Source organism: Diabrotica virgifera, chromosome 8 (assembly GCF_917563875.1).
Source record: "Diabrotica virgifera virgifera chromosome 8, PGI_DIABVI_V3a".
Lineage (NCBI taxonomy): Eukaryota > Metazoa > Arthropoda > Insecta > Coleoptera > Chrysomelidae > Diabrotica > Diabrotica virgifera.
In genome coordinates, this window is record NC_065450.1 from 102,237,800 (window position 1) to 102,262,444 (window position 24,645).

General features: G+C 33.7%; 1 protein-coding gene across 1 annotated transcript in view; it reads left to right on the forward strand.

Moving 5' to 3' along the window:
- LOC114333306 (uncharacterized) overlaps positions 1–24,645 on the forward strand; it is a 78,525-nt gene that overhangs the window by 16,936 nt on the left and 36,944 nt on the right. The window lies entirely within an intron of this gene.

The following is a 24,645-nucleotide window of genomic DNA, read 5'->3' on the forward strand; positions in this document are numbered from 1 at the left end:
AGTCACCGTCATCTCACCACCGCCCGCTCTGCGGCCGTAACATCCCTCGTCAACAAGCCTCCTTATAAACGTGACCATCTGCTTCATATAAAAGCTTTCTCTATGAGCTATATTATATTCGTTCAATTTGTTGATGTTATTATGCGTCCATCCAATTTTAATGCCGATGCGGCAGGTTCTATTTCAACAATCTTCTATTTTACACGGGAAAATATTTTTTCAGGTTTTTAGGGTAATACTAAATAAAAAAGTTTGTTTACATTTTTCTGACAAGTTCACAGTTTTTGAGTTATAAGTAGCGATGTGAAATTACGTGTAATTTCAGAAATTGTAAGTTACACGTGTAAAATTACCCAAAAATTACAAACCAGATGTAATTTATGTAACTTATGTAATTTATGTTCATTGTATTAAAAAATCAATTGTTTGCATTCATATTGAATATAATAAACACAAAGTAACTACATACTTATGAAATAAAGAAAAGTGGATAAGAAATACATACAAATAATAAAGAAATGAAAACATAGGTTCTTTAGTTTTGTTTTAAGCGGCTTTTATAAATCACAACTTCCTTTTTCGCAGACAACTGGAGACCTTCTTGTTATAAAACGTCGAAGTTTCAATTGTTTGCTCTTCCAATGAGCCTTGTGTAATTTTTTTTATCTCCGGCAAATCCAGAACTGCATCCTGAAATTAAATAGGAAAGTGTAAACATAGAGAGTAAAAATAATGGGTTTATAATATAATATATACAGATCTAACTACCTTGTTTTCGGCATCTGAAGTATCCTTCTCGACTTCCGTTTTTTTTTGGGGTTGTTCTGTGCCTTTACCCTGAAATTGATAATTTTGGAATATAAACAATAAATATGTATGTGTTTACACTAATTTACCGATTTCATTAAGACGTTTTCTAAAATGTTCACTTTGCTTTGTCTCAAAATGCGTGCTGGTCTCTGTTCCCTAGTTTCCATTCTTTGATCAATTTCATCATCGGTCATTGCAAAGTCAGCAAAATTAAAATCATCGTCGGAATTTCCATTTCCTGTTGTATTTGAATGCCATGATGATATTGTCTGAAAACATAAGATTTATAATTTTTTATTCGAAAACGGTGGAATGCATTGGAAAATCGGAAAAGAAGCAAACTGCATATATCACATGCACATATCACATATCTAAAAAATGCCTAAATTTAAAATTACCTCGTCTAATTCTTCCTCTTCGGAAATATGGTTTTCAATTACTTCTATCTCCTTCTGTAAGTTTCTACCTTCTATCGAAACGTTGTTCTGTACAGTCTCTTCTATAGGATATTGACTTTGTATGTGATGTTGTCGTGAACGTTTCAGCAATTTTGAATTATATTGTATATAATTTAAATTTGCTGCCCTTTGAGTTGTTAGGCGATTTCTTCTCTTCGTATGAATGCTGCTCTGGGAGCTAAAGCTTCTCTCTGTTGCCGCAGAAGTGCACGGCATTGTCAATATCCTGACTGCAACTTTGGAGAGGCATGAATGTCCACAAAATCCTTTCCACCATGTAACCAAAGAGACATTATCGAGTATGTTCCATAAAAATGTTTCGCCAAAAAAGTCTGTTTTAGCTAAATAGTTTCCTAAATCCTCAGTAATCTTTGACACTCCTTCATCACCAATCTCTATCGTGGTCGTGGTTGACATAGTAGTAATGTATTTCATCGCTTCAATCCTTTCGGCTGATGATAAATTTGCACCAACAGACCGAGGGTTTAGTAAGTCTGCGGCAAAATGGATCGGTTGAAGGGCGTATTCCTTCCTTGATATAAATTTATCCATCGCTTCTGTTTTTTCGCAATCCGTTAGTTTCACGCATTCTAAATGAGTAGATATGTTACTACCGATTTTCGCGAAAGTTTCACAAACCAAATGAATTGACGAAGAATCTCCTTCAAGACGTGTTATTGCTTCAGTAATTGGCTTAAGCAATTCAACAAGAGCGCTAGAATTTATCCAGAATCCTTCATCAAGTAAATTTGCTTTTGCGCTGCGTATTCTATCTTGAATTGTTTTATCTGGAGATATTGCTAGACGTTGTAGGACGGACTTGCATTTAGTCAGATCTTGAAGACATTTTACATGTGAACCCCATCTTGTTTTTACAGGTAGGCTAAGAGACACTCCACACTTCATCTCATTTCTTATTTCTGTGAATTGAGCTCTCAGTACTTGACACTGGTTAATAGTTTTAACGATATGTATAATATGTGACAAATGTGTCTCTATTGAAGATAATTTCAAAATATCGCTGCACAATAAATGTAATGTGTGCGCTAAACAGCCGTATGATACAAGATGGGGATACATCTCTTCACATTGTCTCACAGCCTTCCTCATATTCTTTGCGTTATCAGTCACAATAGCGAAAAATTTTTTAGGTCCATACTCCTCCAGAACTTCAACCATTAATTTTGTTATATATTCTGCGGTATGCTTCTCTGCTTTTGTTAGTACTGATTTGACAAATAACGGTTCGGGTGTTGTAACAATGAAATTAATTACACTTTCATTTCGCAAGTTGGACCAACCATCGCATTGCAATGATAAATTGTCAGCTTGCTTAATTTTATCATTAACTTGAACTTCAACTCGCTCGTACTCTTCGGTCAGGAGACGATTTGATAACATATATCTCGATGGTAAGGTGTATGAAGGTCTAATTTTTTTAAAAAACAATTTCCAATCTTCATTCTCGGTAATTGAATGTGGTGCTGAACTGGTGTAAATAGCTCTAGCAAGCAAAATATTCAATTCGTTATTTTGTTCGTGTGTCATTCGATCACAAAATGATTGTATTCTGTTGATTTTTGTGCAAACAGGTGTTTCCACATGAATGTTATCAGAAGCAGATGTTGATGCTGTGGAAACCGTTGATGATGTACAAGCAGCATCAGTGTTATCGTTATCCAATTTTGCCGATGTGATCTTTTTCATGGATGTTTCAAATGGAAATTTAGAGTGATTCCCCTTTGACTTTGGAGTTAAAATATTGAATTTAAGTTTTATCATATGCGGCACATAAGTGCATTGTTGAAGATGAGATTTCATTCTTGTAGCATTTTTTGCATGTACACTCTTGCAAAATTTACACCTCACATTTATGGTCTTTTGATTAGAAGAACCCGCAGGTAACACTTCAAAATAAAGCCAGATATCTGTCTTACGTTTCACCATGTTTTATGACCTAAAAAAAATATTCAGGTAGACTTAAACATTAAGAAGGGAAAAAACATTATTTTTCAAAGTATTTGATGGGCACGAGGGCATAAAAAATTGTTAGGCATCCTTAAATAGAAGAAAGATTAAAATTGAATCTGTGTAACAATTTAATGAAATTCGAATAAGCAGAATACTGGATCGGACAACTACATTATTTTGCCCTCAACGTTATCAAAATTTTTTATTTAGTAAGTTATGTCAGTGTAATTCAATTACACATGCTACATGCACAAGTACCCCGTTGCTCCTATCATTCTTATAGTTATTGTACAGTAAACTAATCTAAAAAATCGAATAAAACTTGGTAAACCGAATTCAGAATTAAGTACTGTAGCCACATATAAAATGACGCGCGTTAGATTTAACGTACAGTCGATATGCGATAGGCCCGCCCCTGTGTTTCCCAATCTAAGGTTGCTATGGACATCACCGGCACGTGTTTTGCTGTTTGTAGAAATAATATATTTCTTACCTTATAGTTTCTGTGCTTCCTTATAAATAAATGTAAAGTAACCAACGCTGCGTGAATGAATAGAGAAAGAACAGTCGAAAACTAACTTATACATACACATTACACATACAATAACAGAAATGTAAACATAACCTGCCTGACTCAGACTAAGGAACGACTAACGAGCGACGAGCGTAATAGCACCCACTGGTTCGCGCGCGCCGGCACCGGCGCACCGCACTTACGACAATTGCGCGCGCATAAGTTGCCATAATATATGTAATTTTACCAGTAATTACATAAATTACGGTAATTTATGTAAATTTATCATAAGTTACGTTAAATTTCATAAATTACGTAAATTCCAAAAATTACATAAATTACATTAAGTTACGGGTATCATGTAATATTACCGTAAGTTACGTGTAATTTATGTAACGTAAGTTATGTAATTTTACAACTCACATCACTAGTTATAAGCGATTTAAAATCTGAAAAATGCGAACATACGCATATTCGAGTTAGAGGCTTGAAAACTGATAATTATTATTATTTTTGTAGTTGATAAGTGCCTAAAATCGAAGCTTAAACATTTAATTTTAAGATTTTGCTGGGTAACCGGGGCTTATTTCAAAAATAAATCGTTGTTTTTTACTTGTTAATTATGGGCGTTAAAAATAAAATTTAATAGTTATTTATGATATAAGTGTTAAAAGTTTAAAAGTACACGTTTAAGGCAGGCATGTGAAAGTTTGCAGAATCAGCGAAGCGAATTCTGCAATTCATCAGTGCCTTAAAAATGTACTTTTTAACACGTATATCATACAATATTTTTTCTACAAACGTCTTATATATCAACAATTATAATTTATTCATTCTCACTTACAGGACAATGACAATACCTACAAAAACTTTTACTTGAACTTGACTGACATCCCATTTTTATATTTTTCTTGACATTACATCAAAACCGTCTATATTGTCAATACGTAAATCATAACATAACAACTATAGAATAACATCTACTTTTATTGTTGTAAGTATATTCTAACAAATTTTAATAGTTTTTTCTACAAACGTGTTAAAAATGCAATAATACAGTTCAAATTAAATTTTACAAAACGTTTTAAACTACCTTTTTCAAATTGAGCAAGTTGTACTATTAATATTAATGTTAATAAATGAAATATGAAATATAAATATTTTGACGTTTCACAATTTGACAATTCACTTTTAACTGCAGTGCCTCAAAAATTTTAAAGCACTAGTGCCTTAAAGTAGCATTTTTAATGCTCGTATGGAGTGCTAAAGATTGCATTTTTTAACACGGTTGTAGAAAAAAGTTATTTAAACAATTTCTGCCCAAAAATGCCGTCCGGCACCCTTCTCATAATGTTTAAAGGAGACATTTTTGAGCAGGAATTCCAGAGAAACTGAATGGGAAGCATTTTTCATGCGAGAGCTACCACACAACCGGGACTACTTCTCTTTAAATTTTGTATATTACCATAGTTTTTTAAACAATTTATTTATTTATTTAATTATTTACAATGTACCAATTACATACGCCAATCATATCGCACGACAAAACTGTGGAAAACCAACAACCAACCTACAGTTTACAGGACTTAAGCAGTCACCATATGTAAATGGGGGAAACTCCTGGAGTTGGCCGAAGAAATCAATATTCACCTTATTCATAGTCTAAAAGATAAAACTACTTTCTTTTATAGGAGATGGCGCAAAGGCGCAACCTCGATCTATGCTGGGTTTCGAGTAACTCACAGTTGCAACTACTCTTAAGCTTCCGAACCGTACTCCATAGTTCCCCCCCCCCCCCCTCAGCCAACATCGACCAGTCATAATCGAAATAGATTCAGAAAGATTCAGATTGAGTTACACTAAATACCAATTACCAATCTTGTGAATTTTTTTAGAAACATTGTTTAGACAATTTCTGCCCAAAAATTTCGCCGGCACCCTTCTGATTTATTTAAAGGGGACATTTTTGAATAGGAATCCGCAAAGAAACCAAATCAGAATTTTTTTCAGACGAGAGCGGCCTCACATCATAGACTAATTGCATATTATGTTTCTCGGTAACTAAATATTCCAGTTGTTAGTCATCTCTTATCTCACACTGAAAAATGGTAATAAAATTTTATGACCGCTTGCAATCTTGTAAAAGTGTATTAGCACAAATTTTGTTTATACATAAACTTTTTAACACGTTGACGGACAGTGCGTCAAATGCAAGTGTTTTGACACTATATGAATTTTGCAAAGTAGAATATACACTGGTGCGCAAAAAATTTAGGTCACTAGATGAATTATTTGATGCCTCGGATTTCCTAAACCTGTTGTCCGATTTGAATGATTTTTTTAGTATGTTATAGCTTTATTATTTAAGAATCTTAATGTGTTAATATTGTTTGCTAGACAGGTAAATGTCATTTTATACCGGGTGTAACAATCATACTGTGTTTTTCCTTAAAGTTCGGAACACGCTGTGGAATATTATAGCATAGATAAAATGAGGCGCTCAGAGCAGCAGTGGCCTAACAAACATCCCACAATTTTACCAAAACGATATTATTACATTAAAGTTATTCTTTATTTAAGTGTTTTCAGATGCAGACTAGTTCAAGCAATGGTTGCTTCAGCCACCCTGCATCTGAAAACACTGAAGTAATGCATAACTTTAATGTATTAAAAGCATTTTGGTAAAATTGTGGGATGTGGGTTAGGCCACTGTTGCTCTGGACGCCTCAAATATTGAAATTAGAACTCAATTGTAGCCTTAGGCTTTCTTAACACTTTCTTTTTTATTCATTTGCTTATGTTGGATAATAAGAAAGTTAGGTACTTTAACAACTAGCCATGTTCTTCATCAATACAGGGTGTTTCTAAATAAGGGCGACAAACTTTAAGTGGTAATTCTACATGAAAAAATAATGACCGTTTTCTTTATAAACATTGTCCACAAATGCTTAATTTCCGTGATACGGGATTTTGAATTTTTTCTTACCAACTGACGGTTTATTTGTTGCTCTAAAACCGATTGAGATATGCAACTGAAATTTGGTAGGTTTTAAGAGGTAGTTATTGCGCATTGTTTGGCATACAATTAAGAATTTTATATTCGCCATTGGCGTGCATACGGGATGTATCTAAAATATTTATACCCGTATGCACGCCAATGGTGAATATAAAATTCTTAATGGTATGTCAAACAATGCGCAATAACTACCTCTTAAAACCTACCAAATTTCAGTTGCACATCTCAATCGGTTTTAGAGCAAGAAATAAACCGTCAGTTGGTAAGAAAAAATTCAACATCCTGTATCACGGAAATTAAGCATTTGTGGACATATGCTTATAAAGCAAATTGTCATTGTTTTTCATGTAGAATTACCCCTTAAAGTTTGTCACCCTTATTTAGAAACACCCTGTATTGATGAAGAACATGGCTAGTTATTAAAGTACCTAACTTTTTTATTATCCATTATAAGCAAATGAATCAGAAAAGAAAATGTTAAGAAAGCCTAAGGCTACAATTGAGTTCTAATCTCAATATTTTATCTATAGGTACTATAATATGCCACAGAGTGTTCCGAACTTTAAGGAAAAACACAGTATGATTGTTACACCCGGTATAAAATGACATTTACCTGTCTAGCAACAATATTAACACATTAAGATTCTTAAATAATAAAGCTATAACATACTAAAAAAATCATTCAAATCAGACAACAGGTTTAGGAAATCCAAGGCATCAAATAATTCATCTAGTGACCTAAATTTTTTGTCCGCCAGTGTAATAGCCAAATTGCTAAATTTGTTTTATGGAAACAATATGTTTTTTGTAAACATGTGAACGACGACCATCATGGATGTCGTATTATATTTCATATGCATCTGTAGATGTAATGTGACAAAAAATCTACCGATTTTTTGTCATAACTAGTTATTTTAAAAATGTCGTCTATAGACGTTCTGTTCATCAACGTGTTAAGAACTAAAAATATCTGAGAGAATAAAGTCAATGTATGATAGAAAAAGAATAGAAGAAAAGAATAGGATTTTGATTTTAAATTCGGCAAAATATGTTTAAGCAAGGCGAAAACATCGTGTTTCTTGAGAAAAATATTCCCATGAGATCTTTTTGCGTAATCAGTTTCATGAGATACCGCAGAATAAGGTCCAAAAAGGTTATAATAAAGATATTAAAAATGATTGTTAACAGAAAAAAATACTCAAAACTGTTTCACTAACATCAAAACTAGTTCTTCTCTGTCTTGCTCGTCGATTTATTGCATTTCGATTTAATGTCCATGATTCCGCTCCTTAGTAAAGCACACTGTGTACATAACATATAATTAGCCTTATTCTGAGGGCCAATATCAGATCTTTGCTGCATAAAATCTTTTTCATTTTCACGAAGTTGGCACGTGCTTTTTCAATTCTCTCTCTTATTTCTGGAGTATAATCGTTATTTTCTGTGATTATCGTTCCCAGTAAATATATTTTTTACTCTCTCAGACTGCTGGCCGCCTACCGTTAATATTTCATTTGTATTGTTGTTCTTGCTGTACAATGGGGCATTCGATTCCATAGAACTCTGGACCGTATTAAACGGAATTAATAACGCAAGGAAGTCATCTAAGATTTGCCAATGACATAGTGCTCATAAGCAACAATACAGAAGAACCAATCTACATACTAAAGATGATTAAACATGAATCTGAGAAAGGCGGTTTAATAATGAATTTAAATAAAACAAAAGTAATGACAAATCAAAATATCAGAATCGACTTAGTTGGAAGTGAGATCGAAAGGGTCGAAGAGTCACACGATCAAACTAGGCAAACAGAATCAAACGGACGAGATAGCTATAAGAATCTGAATTACTTGGGCAGCAGTTGCAAGACTCAGTGATGTGTTGAAAAACAAAAAGATACCAATAAATCTAGAAAAAAGGGTACTCAACAGTTGTATTCTACCAGATAAGACTTATGGAGTGGAGACCGTGACACTTACAGGGTTATCAGCCAATATATTAAGAACAACACAGAGGGCCATCGAACGAGCTATCTTAGGAGTATCTCTAAGAGAACATGTTCGAAATGGGACATACGAAACAGGACGAAGGTGGAATATGTTATCGGAAGAATTGCGCAAATGAAATGGAGCTGGATAGGACAGTACACGTGCCACGGCAAAACAACGAAAGGTGGACGAGAAACATTTTACATTGGAGACCACGCGAGCATAGTCGTAGCAGAGGAAGACCACAAAAACGATGGCTAGATGACTTCAAAGCAAAAGTGGGGAGAAACTGGTACCAAATAGCACAAAACAGAGAAGAGTGGAGAACTAATGGGAGGCCTTTGTCCAGGAGTGGATGCAACCAGGCTAAAGAAGAAGTTATTGTTTTCTTTAGGGACATTCACTTAACAAGCTACATGTTTTTATGGATTCGGCTGCCTCTAGAGATGTATATTCTCGGGATGAATACAGTCACTAACTTCCACAATATTATTGTCCTTAATAAATACCTTATAAAATCCTTATAAAACCCATAACCTTTTTCAAACACAGAAACAATGCACACTGCTTTACTATATTTTTTTATTTTGATAGGAATTTCTGGCTGTTCTTCGTTTCTTATCAGATAAAACAATTGTTCCAGATATCGTTATCGCGTTTCCTCTTTTTACTTCTTTATCGATGATTATTCTGCCGCGCCGTTTTCATTTTCTAATATTCCATAATCTTTCTCTTCCTGCTCTTAAAGAAACTGTTTATTAGATTTTTTTCTTTCTCATTTAATTTATACCGATCCAGATTAGCTCCATATAACAGTTTTAAGTTCTACTTCCATCAGACTAATCAATACCTATTATTTAACATACCTATTATTAAGTGACAACACATTTTTTCTTTTGTCTTATTTATTTCTGTTGTTTTTGTACAGAGAAGAAATCAATATAGATGTAAGATTTTTAAAATTGATTGTTACCTATTATTCCTTGTATATTGATCCTTTTTTATTTTTAATATGAAGGTGAAAATATTTTTAACCTCTCCTCAATTAATTTTAGAAGTGGTCATTTACTGCTCTTACTCCATATCTATTTACATATCGTCCAATTGTTTTCCCTTAAATTTAGCTCACCACAAATGCAAAAAGTAATGGACAATGAAAATTTTAAAGATAAAGTAATAATTTCAATTAAAATCTTTAATAAACATAAAAGTGCGACAAAAGAGAAATATCATGGATGGTAGTTATTAGAAACACTATTTGACAAATGAAGACTATGCTCCAATTCCAATTCAAAATATAGTCAAATACAAAGCTTCAGAGATACATGAAAAAATACAAATAAAAAAAGACAACTTTATGGTACTTAAAAACATTAAAATGCCAATAGACAAATGAAGACTATGCTCCAATTCCAATTCAAAATATAGTCAAATACAAAGCTTCAGAGATACATGAAAAAATACAAATAAAAAAAGACAACTTTATGGTACTTAAAAACATTAAAATGCCAATTGCCAACTAGGGTTTAATCGAAACAGAAAGTACCGGCCCTAAATATATCAAAATCTAATACGGCCAAGGGGACTGAAAATATTTCAACAAAAGTAGTTAAATTAATTTCAGAAGGTCACGTTGATGCGTTATAAATAGACGTTAAGTAGTAGGCTTATATTACCTACTAACATTAAAACATTTTGTTGTACAAAGTAATTGATATGGCAACGCTGTTAGGATAAAGTTCTGTGTGACGCGATTGAAGCGGAAGGCACTGCTATCTATCGAACATAAAAATATTACCGATGGTGTAGATGGCGCAATGTCATGGCGGCACAAATTCTTAGCGGCAATTCAAGATATAATTCTTGTTTAACGAGATTTTTCATATGTTTAAGAAAAAATATTCAACATTTTATTGGAAATATTTTCCATTGTTACAGTTTTATATATGTTGTTATTGAAATTTTATCCAATTTCTTACCGGCAGCTTTATTATAAGCCGAAACATATTATTTTTTCCTACTGTGGCAAAACTGTAAATTCAAAAATTTTAAAAAAATTCATAAATATTTCCTAGGATTATATCTTTATGCTGTAAGAAAATTAACAAAATTGTATGTTTAGTTTTCCCGCTTTATACTTGAAAAAAAGGAGTTTTTTTGAGTTTTTTCGAAAACGAAAACATGAAGTTTGCTCAAAATTTGTCAAAATACTTCTAGTGATCACATATACCTTCTCAATTTTTTTCAAATTTTTTGAATGTGTAGTTTATTTTTGGGGGGGTTCAGATCAACCTTAAATAGAAGCCACCATTTTTTTAAAGTAGATTTGGATTCCTTGTGTAAAAATAAGTAACTTTTATTCGAGACATTTTTTCGAGTTGTGGATAGATGGCGCTATAATCGGAAAAACCGATTGTTGCAAATGGAAAATTAAATTAAAAAATGGAAAGTCCACACTTAAATGTAAAACTTTATTAAACTTTTTTTAGTTTTTGGACCTAATCTTCACAACCCAATAGGTCCCCATAACGCTCGAGTAACTGCAAATTTAGCATACTTTTTCCCCTACTATTAGGATATTAATTTTAGAGAAAACCGTTTAAATAGAAAGTTGTAGTGAATTAAAAAACCTACAACCTGAGCTGTGGCATGTTTAATTTTGTGAATTTGTTATTGCAAAACAGCCTGCGAAAAGTCCAAAATGGTCGCTTTTGCAATTGAATTATTTATTGTAAAAATATATTTTTTTATTCGTTAAGGCTTTAAAATGAAGATCTTTCAATTCCAGACATAAAAAATATAAGGCATTCGTGGGAGTGCCGACAAAATTGAAAACTTAGGCAAGCGCCTTCGGATAAACACTCTATCACTCTCCAACCATTATAACTGCGGTCGAACTTAAACGAAATTCTAACTATAGTATATTTTATAAATTACTAATATCTCGCCGTGTCAATAACGTTCGCGAAATCAATGCTTTTTCCCCATCCAAAGAGAAGTGCTATATCTATATTATACACGCGTTGGGTGCGTCCTACACTATTTATATACACATAATACATAAACGTTCATAATGTAATTGGGCGAGGTAATGACGGTCGCGATTTCAATGCTTTTTCCCCATCCAGAAAGTGCACAACATTGCTAAAGAACTTTTCACTTCAAAAACAGTTTAAATACTAATCACTTATAATGATTGAAGTAGGGACAGTGTAGCCTCTCATGCGGTTGCTTCGCAAACTCCAAAGGTACACACTCTATCCCTCCTCCAACCATTATAACTTCATTTGAACTTAGTATAAATGGTATATAAATTACTAACATCTGGCCGTAGCGATGTTGGTCGCGAAATTATTGCTTTTTCCCCATCGAAAAAGTGCACAATGTCGCTAAAGAAGTTTTCACTTCAAAAATACTTTAAACACTAATCAGTTATAATGGTTGGAGAAGGAATAGTGCAGACCCTCATGCGCTTTCTTCGCAAGCTTCTTCGGTTACACACTCTTTTCCTCCTCCAAGCATTACACACTCGGTCGAACTTATATACATTTCAACCTATAATATATAAGTAACTACTATGTCGATGTAGTGATGACAGTCGCGAATTCTATGCTTTTTCGTCATCCAAAAAGTGCACAACGTCGCTAAAGAAGTTTTCACTTCAAAGGTACTTTAAACACTAATCAGTTATGATAATTGGAATAGAGATAGTGTGGTCCCTCATGCGCTTGCTTCGCGAGATTCTTCGGGTACACAGTCTATCGTTTCACTCAGATTTCGTTTGATTTTATACGCAGTTCAACCTATAGTATATAAATTATTAGTAATATCTCGCTGTATAATTTTTTAAGTAAAACTAATAGGAGGATAAACATTTTAATATTAAAATTATACAGAGTGAGGGAGAAAAAAAATTGAACGTAATAAATGAGTGCTGAAAGGCGTATGTGGCGCCCTCTGGGCAATACATAATGTTTGATAGAGAATTTAGTTTTCTCGACCCAAAAAACCCCCACATACCAAATTTCATGTTGTTATCTCATACCTGTCAGGAAATATTCAATTATAAATAAAAAAAAGTTTAACTTTGACTCGGTTATTATAAACTTTGTACTAAGGTAAGTTAGCTTAAATCGGCCTATTTTAACCTCAGAAACCTGAGGCCCATTCTTTACCTAAGGCCTATGGCCCATTCTTTACCAAACACCCTGTATAGCATAAGCGATGACGGTCGCGAATTCAATGCTTTTTCCCTAACCAAAAATCGCACAACGTCCCTAAAGAAGTTTTCCCAACAGTCCAGTTGAACGAGAAGATGTTTATACGGGGCCAACTATTGCCATGGCAGTAGACGTAACACAAATAACACAAACCACGTGTATGTTTTGACTGACACAAGAGAACTAGAGGGAACTGGCAAAAAACACGACAGCAGTAGCACTACTAACTGGCCTACACCGTTCACACGGCGTCGATTGTCGCGACAATTGAGATTTCGAGTGATGGGGTGCTCACTGGGCGCAGCTCATTGTCCTCAGTCTACTGTCGGAGACAACTGAATTTTGGGCCAATTGTGAGGGCAGTTGGCAAGGAAATTGGCCTGAAGTGTTTAGACGAAGACAATAATTTCATACCAGTTAGTTGTCTTCTGACAATTGGCGTCATCTGAGGACAACGAGCTGAGCCCAGTGAGCCCCCCACCACTCGAAATCCCAATTGTCGCGACAATTGACGCCATGTGAACGGTGTAGGCCAGTAGTGCTGTCGTGTTTTTTGCCAGTTTCCTCTAGTTCTCTTGTGTCAGTCAAAACATACACGTGGTTTGTGTTATTTGTGTTACGTCTACTGCCATGGCAATAGTTGGCCCCGTATAAACATCTTTTCGTTCAACTGGACTGGCCTCCGACAATCCGCAAGCACGTGATGACAATTGTCCAATGACAATTTTCTCGCCAATTGTCATCGTGTAAACGTGGCTTTAGATATTATAAATTGTTTATCCCGAGAGGTCAATAACGAGAATGCTATAACTTATTGAAAAAAAAATCGTAGAGTTAATTATAGATCAACTCTCCTAAAGACTTTCATGTTCTGATGTAAATAGATGCGTAACATCTTTAACCTCTTTATTTCGGGTTTGAAAATAAGGGAAAAAATTTCGTTATAAACATTTAGACCTGAAGCCTATACATCCTACGAGTTTCTCATTTGCTGATTATTTTTGCTGGAGACAAAACAAAGATTTAAAATAAAATAAAATAAAAATTTTCTACGACCATCTGAAGCTGGGATAATTGAAGACACATGAAGGTCTATGTGACATTTGCAAGTTATTGAGAAAAATGAAGTTAAAGTTTTTATACTAGAATTTTTTACTATAAGATCTAAATAGACTAAATTTATAGGATATGTAGTCTTAAAACCAATATATTTTTAACAATATTTAAAAAAAATTTAAATGTATTATATACAAGAAAAAAAAACCGCTAAACGCCGTAAAAATGAGTGGCGCATACAATATTCCAGCTACAAAAGATCTGATATGAATATTAGGTGGCGCGAAAATGTATTTTCATTTTGATGCAAAACAAAATTCAAGTTTTATTTTAAACGATTTTTCCATAATGTTTGCTAAATTTGAAGTAAACGCGCCACAAAAGAGTTTCAAAATTTAAACTGTATCAAAATTACTCTTTTGTGGTGCGTTTTACTTCAAATTTAGCAAATATTATGGAAAAATATTTTAAAATAAAACTAGAATTTTGTTTTGTATTAAAATGAAAATACATTTTCGCGCCACTTAATATTCTTATCAGATCTTTTGTAGCTGGAATATTGTATGTGCCACTCATTTTTACGGCGTTTAGCGGTTTTTTATTCTTGTATCAGGAGTTTTTCAAGTTATTTATAAATGAAATGTATGAAGTTAAATGCAATGTTTCTCGATTACACGATAAGCTTTATTAATCGTCGCCTTTATCGCATTATCTCCCAAATGATCTAGTGTCCATCGAATGTACACTAGATTTTTTTCTATTCGAAATAGATTGAAAAAAAATATTGGGAAGGCCGGTAAATGAACTCGGATTGCCCGTTGCCAGATAAAAGTTAGCGTCGTAACCACTACAACTACACAAACTATTTCCGGAATAATCGTTAATTTTATTATACTTTTGTAGCTTAATAACTTCTAAACGGCTTAACCGGCTTGATCACTAAACATGAGTTTGAAACGTATTGACAAGTAGTATCTGATCAATCTAAGGTCAAGTATGATTACTGAAGCTATTATAGGAATTATTGAGCTAGAAAAACCGTTTTCCCATAAGAAATAGATTTGATCATACTTATAAAGCCTATAACTTAAAAATTCGAATTTTGCCGGATATAAGGTATACACCGTTAGATTCGCCTAGAGTCCTTCTACAAACGCTTAGTTATTGGCCCAATTCGTAGGTTGAAATTTTGAGTAATTGTCGAAAAACCAAAATTTTCAAAGTTGAGTTTTTCAGTTTTTCGGCTATAATGAGCCGTGTGTATGTCTGATCCTGGCGGCTTAAATACCATTTTAAAGCTTAACTTAACATTATTAATTTGGTGTATTTGCGGTTCTCCTGTCCCGTCTTGAACCGAAGATATATACCCCCAAAAAATGTGCCGTTTTGTACCTACCAAGTCCTATAGCTGTCTTATGGGTGGTCAAAAGTCACAAACTACACCGGTTCTGAATCGGCCCTGATGTCCTCTTCAAACACAGAAAAAAAAATTCAGATCGGTTTAACCTTTCCACATGCATACATATCGACAAACATTTTTCCTTTTTTAAATAAAAATTGAGCCATATTTCTGAGCTCGGTAACTTTTGAATGGTATAACCGATTTTCAAAATTAGACATGCGTTAGAAAGGTAATGATCAGTACTATCAGAAGCCGCAAAGGTCGGAGTTAAATTTCGGAAGATTTTGGGAGTTTTGGGGACGAGAACGAAAAACAGACCCTAAATAGGAAGGGCCGTAAAATCCACACCCGTGGACCAAAATGGATGGTGGATATATGAATGGGTGAGTCTTTTCCTGAAGTTTAAGATGGGAGTTGGCCCAATTTTCAATTCAGTGAGATTTAGAAAATCGAAAATTTCGTGTATATATAGTGTCGCTTGTAGGGGGTGTAGGTGTGAGCCACTGGCGAGAACTGCCGTTCTCTGGTAATATTTTATAAACAGTATGGTGCAAATGAAAGGAATAAATTCGTTATTTCGGAAGATATCGACTTCAAGGAAAAATCCCGAAACCGGTCGATTTTTATTTTTAAATTATGACATTTTGGCATATATGTCATTCTAGTGACGTCATCCATCGGGGTGTGATGACGTAATCGATGATTTTTTTAAATGACAATAGGGGTCGTGTGCTATCTCATTTGAAAGATTATTTAATTCTCTATCGAGTAATATAACCATTTACAATTATTTATACACGGTGTCCATTTTTTTTTTAAATTAAATTATTTGACAATAAAAAAAAGAAGAATGTATGGAATTTATTTAATTTTAAATACATTTTATTGTTGTCATAAATCAGAAAAAAATGTTTGTTTCACAAATAAATATTCCTTTTCACTTAAATTGAATGTTCAAATTTCAAAAAGAAATTACATAATTTCTTCTTTTTTTTGTCAAATAATTTAATAACTTTGTTTTTGATACCCACTATAAATAATTATGTAAATGTTTATATTACTGAATAGAGAATTAACTAACCTTTCAAATGAGCCAGCACACGACCCCTATTCCTATTTAAAAAAATCATCGATTACGTCATCACGCCTAGATGGATGACGTCACTAGTATAACATATATGCCAAAATATCATAATCTAAAAATAAAAATCGACCTGTTTTGGGATTGTTCCTTATCGTCGCCAGTTTACGAAATAACGAATTTATTCCTTTCATTTGCACCATACTGTATATTGTGAACATAGATCCTGTGCAATTACATTTTAAAATTTACTATGTACCGGGTGTCCCAATAAGAATGGCTCTCAGCCATATCTCAGGTACCGTTTATAGTACAGCTTTGGGAAAAATGTTGCCTCGGGAAAAGACTGCAAATTATTTTCATAATTGTGAGTCCACCGCTAGAGGGCATAACTGAATATCAAAAATTAAAAAATCAAAATTTTACAAAATTTACCTAATAAAAGGGCACTGGAAAGCCGATGAAAAGTCGATCATCGTATTCTTCATAAAATTCTGCGCGTATTTGATTTCGTAAGTTTAAAGTCTACCTTTGCAAATAAGAGGTGGGGTGAGTGGGATCCTTGATCTGAAAAAATGGCTGTAAGTCCGGTTCTGCTAAATCGAATTTTGCAAACTTGGTCTTGTTGAAAACAGATCTTCTTCGTCAAAGTTATAATTTCGAACCAGCCTAGTAAGTAATATGCCAGCTAGGAGGCGTTATTTAATTTTTTTCAGAAATCTAGTATTCTTTGAAAAATATTAAAAACAAGTATGCATTTTTAATCCTGTATTATAAAATTAGATTAAAGTAGCAATGGAATGACGAAAACCGCATGTCGATAACTTTTTTATATCTCAAAATATCTTAAAAACGTGTAAATTTTAAACGTAACTGTTACTGTCACCCGTAAACTAAGTTAAGGAAATGTAGTGTGCTATGGAAAAAACAAAGAAACATTTTCCAGATGTCAACGTATATAAATATAATTAATTAAAACAACAATAAGACACACAACACTATAAAATACATATAATTAAGAAATAAAAACATCAACTTAGTTTAGTGACGACCTAAATGTTTAAATTGTTGCCCATCATTTTCGATGCAAAAGCATTTAAATACTACACTACTTTTACACTACTCGCGAAAACATGATCCAGAGAATACAAAACGCCATTCAAAGCATTTCGAGAGCAGAAATTGAGACTGCTGTTCAATCTACTCTTGAAAGAGTAAATGCTTGCATCGAAAATGATGGGCAACAATTTGAATATTTAGGTCGTCACTAAAGAATTGTTTTTATATCTTTATTATATTTTATAGTGTTGGTTGTCTTATTGTTGTTTTAATTAATAGGGCTTTTCAACGCTTCTCATTTGTTTTGAGCCTGTCATATGTCAGTCGTATAATTCTTGTATAATATTAATATACAACATATGACAGAGGCTCGAAACAAATGAAAAGCGTTGAAAAGCCCTATTATATACGTTGACATCTGGAAAATGTTTCTTTGTTTTTTCCATAGCACACTACTTTTCCTTAACTTCGTTTACCGGCGACAGTAACAGTTATGTTTTTAAATTTACACGTTTCGTAAGATATCTCGATACAAAAAAAGGTATCGACGTGCGGTTTTCGGTATTCTGTTGCTAATTTGGTCTAATTTTGTAATATAGCATTAAAAATGCATACTTTTATTTAATAATTTTTAAAGAAAACTAGATTTCTGGAAAAAATTAAATACCGCCTCCTAGCTGGCATATTACAGTGGAACCCCGATAAGTCGGCCCCCGATAACCCGGAACTCCGGCTAACCCGGACCGATTTTTATCAGACAAACATTTCAACAATAAAAATGTATTGCTGTTACAAAATCTCGTGAACCTAATTCATTCATTTGGTGACGTCAATATACGAACGAAACGATTGATGAATCCGATATTACTGAAAATATCAGGGTGCAGATGGGACCCTGATGTCGCGCAATTCGCAGCAAATAAAATAGTCGTATGTTTTTGGCTTCATTTTATTTCGGTTATACATACGCATTTTCAAGGTTCACGAGGTTTTGTACCAACTCTATGTAATATAATATTTGAGAGATAATGGAACCGGATTGAACTACATATAACATAGTAAAAATGACTCATGGTACACCACATTCATTGTCGAAAACAACATGCACCTGTATTATCCTTTATTTTTTTGAAACTGTCTGTGTTAGCATTGTTTAGAAAAGACTATTAAAATTCTTTTTTTAACAATGGTCTTAGTCATCACTTTTATTAAATAACATAACATCAGAGACGGTATTGTGTGTAGTAAAGTCGTATTATTGTTCGCTTCCGTTTTGTAATCGTTCGTAAATTTATTCAGATTTTGTGTTTGCGTGTCTTTTGTCTATAAGGGCAACAAAACGTAAAAATGTTGTAGTGACAATGGAAAAGAAACTAGAAGCATTAAGTAGAATTAATAAAGGTGAATCTTGCAGCATTATATTATGGTGTCGGTACATCTACAGTATCGGATTGGAAGAAAAATAGAACTAAAATCGAAGAATTTTTTTTTTCAAAATGATAACAAAAGACAGTTTAATCGGTGCAAAGCTAATAAAGCTAAGAATGAGACTTTTGACGACGCTTTGTATGTGTGGTTTTGTGTGGAATGCGAACGTGGTTTACCAGTGTCTGTGTGACAATTATAACGGAGTTTATCTGTAAGCATACCATATTTTATTAATTTTTACCATTTTCTCCGGCTAACCCGGATTTTCGATAACCCGGATCGGCCGCGGTCCCAATTAATCCGAGTTAACGGGGTTCCACTGTACTTAGAAAGCTGGTTCGAAATTATAACTCTTACATTGACGAAAAAGAGCTGTTTTCAACAAGACCAAGTTAGCAAAATTTGATTTAGCAGAACCGGACTTACAGCCATTTTTTTCATAACAAGGTTCCCACTCACCCCCACCTCTTATTTGCAAAGGTAGACTTAAACTTGTGAAATCAAAGAAGCGCAGAATTTTACGAAGAATACGATGATCGGATTTCCAGTGCCCTTTCATTAGGCAAATTTTGTAAAATTTTGTCTTTTTTAATTTTTGATATTCAATTACGCCCTCTAGCGGTGGACTTACAATTATGAAAATAATTTCCAGGCTTTTCCCGAGGCAACTTTTGTAATAATTTTTTTCCCCAAAGCTGTACTATAAACTGTTCCTGAGATATGGCCGAGAGCCATTCTTATTGGGACACCCGCCTACAATAAAGCTACCTACTCAATTGAAGGAGCACGTTCTTTAGTCCAACGTGCAAAAGTTAGCCATGCCGTCAATTGTATTGGAGTTGGAGAATTTTCCAAGATATAATTGAGAAAATCTTTAAATACATTGAAGTCCAGGTACTAGTCGGTTTTAATCCGAATTGTTACCGGTGCGGAACGAAAATCGCCATTTGCTATTTTTATATGCTACTGGCGAGTTGTAAAAGAATGTCTAGTGGCGGATAGGAGCATTCAGTTCCAGTCCTGATAAGGTTCCAGGAGGTACTTTAAAGAGGAGAAAAATGCAAAGGAGCCCTTGCAACGTCTCTGATCGCATGTTTACAGCAGATCTGCGGATGTTAAGACCAGAAATAAATTCAAATATCTGTTACAGTATTCATTGATTTCATCGATTTACTAATCGAGATTATTTTTCACAGATGCAATAAATGACGTCAAAACTAGAATAAATAAAATATGGAAAAACAAATGGAACAATATTTCAAGCACGTCAAAAAATTTATATTTTTTTTTACATCAAGAACTTCTTTCGCAACCTGATTATTTAAGTATATCCTGCCAAAGGGCGAAATTTCTAATATCGTCAGATTAAAACATCGACACGGATAATATGGGGCACATCTGCATAAATTAGGAATATCCATAAGGAAAAATTTTCCTGTAGCTGGCTGTATACCATTAATTACAAAAATTGAAAAAAAGATCTTCTGTGTAAAAGGTATATTAGTTTGAAAACCCCAATAAAGGGCTACATTAAAATACAGAACGTTTTCGCTCTAAAGAGAGCATCATCAGTGTTCTAAGCAAGTTCTACATGCTAAACCATCAAAAATATATGGGTTAAAACTCTTAAACTGCCGACCAAAGGTCTTACATTGGCATATTATTTATTAAACTCTGGCGATGGGTGAAATTTAAAGGGTATACCTCAAGGCACCATATGACTATACCACACGCATGTGGGTGGTTGAGTTGATTTCTCTGTCTTCACAAAGACAGTGTAATAAGGGAGGAGCTAATTAATGATATGAAGCAACTAGGCATTCAAGAAAAACTAGTAAGTCTCACGAAAATGACGATGAAGGAATCCAAAGCACGAATCTTAACAAGGGAAGGGTTGTCAGACGAAGTACAAATGGAGGTAGGTGTCAGACAGGGAGACTCCCTATCAACAACATTATTTAACATTGCCATAGAGGGTGCAGTAAGAGCAGCCAAAATTAGGGGAGCAATTATCGAATCTTCAGCCCAACTAATAGCGTATGCAGACGATATTGCATTGGTTACTAGAGATTTAAAAACCATGCAGAATATAATATTAATACTAGATAAAGAAGCAAAGAAGAGAGGGCTAGTAATAAACCAAAGCAAAACGAAATACCTCAAGTGCTCAAGAGAGAATAAGAACATCGAGAAAGAAATTAAGCTTGGAGCATATACATTTGAAAGAGTACACCGTTTCAAATATTTGGGAGTGATGGTGAATGGCAGAAATGATAGAACGGATGAAATAAATGAACGCATCCTACTGGGTAATAAAACCTATTGGAACTACCAAAAATTCTTGAAAGAAAAACACATTAGTAAGACAACCAAATTAAAAATTTACAAGACTGCAATCAGGCCAGTGATCACCTATGGTGCAGAGACGATGTGCCTAACACAAAAAGATGAAATGAGATTAGAAATCTTAGAGAGAAAGATAATTCGACGAATAATGGGACCGGTGAGGATAAGTGTAGGCGAATTTAGGAGATTAACAAATGAAGAAATTAAAGAAGTCATCCAGGGTGAAGACGTAATCAAGTTCGTGAAGGCGCAGAGGCTCAGGTGGCTGGGACACACAGAAAGAGCTAACCCAGACTCTACGCTAAAGCGAATAACTGGCTGGAGACCAAAAACAAAGAGACCAAAGGGAAGACCCAAAACAAGATGGAGAGATCAAGTCTTAGGAGACATAAAGAAGCTGAGAATCTACAATTGGAAGGAGCGTTGTAAGGACCGGAAAGAATGGAGGACATTTGTATACAAAGCCAAGTTATAATATATGCTATAATAATAAAAGACAACAGCGGACTGATTCTCCGCAACAAATGAATCAGAGAGCCCAAAAGGGCGGCAAACACTCCGCCAGGAGTGAATAAGCCATGATGATGATGAATGGTAGAAGCATATAATTTGGACCACATATACTACACATATAAGGGTTCAAATTTAGATATGAGGCCATGTTAGTTTTTGTTCGTTTTACAAAAATGGAGGGCATTCAAAATGGAGACTATAGATATGTGGCTAATAGCACGATAACTTTTGAACGAGATGTCAGATTTCAATCAAATTTGGTATATAGGTTCTTTATTTGATGAGTAAGATCGAGGTCCTGAACCGGAAGAATTGGTTTACCAAAAGTTGTGTTTTTACTGTTTTTTTATGTAAAAATATGTTGTTCTTTTCTCAATACTTTCACCATGTATATATAAATTTTTCAAAAAAGTATTACCGCCATTGAAAAGAGTGTAAAAATGTTTTTTAGGAAATATTTCGAACTTTTTAGTTATGTTATTTAGCATTTAATAAATGCATAACGTATGTTCGCATGTACCTATGGGCTTCAGATTCATTTTGAATGCCCGCCATTTTTGTAAAAGACAAAATCTGAGATGGCCCCATATCTAAATTTGAATCTTTGTAGGTGTAGTATGTGTGGTCCAAATTATATGCTTCTACCATTAAATGCATAATAATTCTTATATTATTATTTGCACGAATCTGCCGCACAGAGGTACCTACATGTGAAGATATGTTATGCATTTATTAACACGTTGACGGACAGTGCGTCAAATGTATAAGCAAGTGTTGTGACACTATATGTATTTTGCAAAATATAATAGGGAAAAATGTAACGTCTATAGACGTTGTGTCATATTGCATTAATAGAAATTAGACGTCTATAGACGTTCTGTCCGTCAACGTGTTAAATGATAATTAATATAACTAAAGAGTTCAAAACATTTCCTAAAAAATAATTTTACGCTCTTTTCAATGCCGGTATTACCTTTTTGAAAAATTAATATATACAGGGTGAAAGAATTGAAAAAACAAACAACATATTTTTACAAAAAAAAATCAGGAAAAACACAACTTCTGGTAAAGCGATTCTTCTGGTTTAAGAGCTCGATCTTATACATCCAAAAAATAACCTATATACCAAGTTTGGTTGAAATCGGACTCTGCGTTAAAAAGTTATCGTGCTATTAGTCACATATGTATAGTCGCCATTTTGAATGCCGCCTTTTTTCTAAAAGGCAAAATCTGAGGTGGCCTCATATCAGTCATATCTAAATTTGAACCTTTGTATGTGTAGTATATGTTGTCCAAATTATATGCTTCTACCATTAAATGCACAATAATAATTATTAAAATATTTGCACCAATCTGCCGCACATATATAGGTACATGTGAAGATAAGTTATGCATTTATTACATGGTAATTAACATAACTAAAATGTTCAAAATATTTCCTAAAAAATATTTGTTCGATCTTTTCAATGCCGGTATCACCTTTTTGAAACGAAAGAATTGAAAAAAAAACAACATATTTTTACATAAAAAATCAGGAATAACACAACTTCTGGTTAACCGATTCTTTCGGTTCAGGAACTCGATCTTATACATAAAAAAAAACCCATATACCAAATGTGGTTGAAGTCGGACTTTTCGTTTAAAAGTTATCGTGCTATTAGTCACATATGTATCGTCGCCATTTTGAATGCCCATTTTTGTAAAAGGGAAAATCTGAGATGGCCTCCTATCTAAATTTGAACCTTTATATGTGTAGTATATGTGGTCCAAATTATATCCTTCTATCATTAAATGCACAATTCTTATAATATTTACACGAATCTGCCGCACTAATAGATAATGTTTCCGTTAGAAATTTGAATCATATTTTCTTTGAATGCAAAACTAACGAGAGGTACATAGACCTTTTATATTATAATCTAAGACAAACACAAGTAGATTTTCCAATTAGTATAGAGTATCTATTAAGTTGTCATGAAATTGAAATATTTAAAAAACTCATTAACTACTTGAAAGAAACAAATATATACATTTAAATGAAATAGGTATAAATATAACAAATATAATAGATTAAGGTAAAAACAAATAACAATCTGTGGCTCACGGACCTGCGTACAAGCAACGGACACACACAGCATAACGGACACATGTACAGACGCACATGCACACGCACACGCACACTCACACGCTTACGCAGACGCACACTCACACGCACAGGCACACAATTTCATCGATTTGTTTTTGTTTGACTAAAATTGTTTATTCTTCTTCCAACATTATCACATTCACATTTATGGACTTTATAGCTAAGGAAGCATTGCATCCTCTATGGATCATATTTTTCTGGTACTCTTGTACCACTGCTTAGTTTATTTCAATATCATTCTGAAGTAGATGCACAAATAAATTAACGTTGAGTTCTATTTCATTTTGTACATGTACAGCATAATTGTTGTGGATATAATAATTATAATTACGTGAAACAGGTTGGTTGAAATGCGAGACGAAATATCAATGTTAAAAAAATATGATACATGACAACCATAAACATGACACTAATTATTTTGTTTCTTGTCTCTCAAAATCTGATTTCTGCGAGATCGTGTGATTGTTAAATTGTCTCAACGATGCAGAGAAAAGTTGGTTAGAAATGTATAAGTGAAAATGATGATGTTTTACATGATTTATGAAACTTTATTATTTTTCTCAAAGAAAAGTTAGTTATAGTTTCGTTTCGTATAAATATTACAAAAATTTTAATAAAAGATACAAGGTATGGT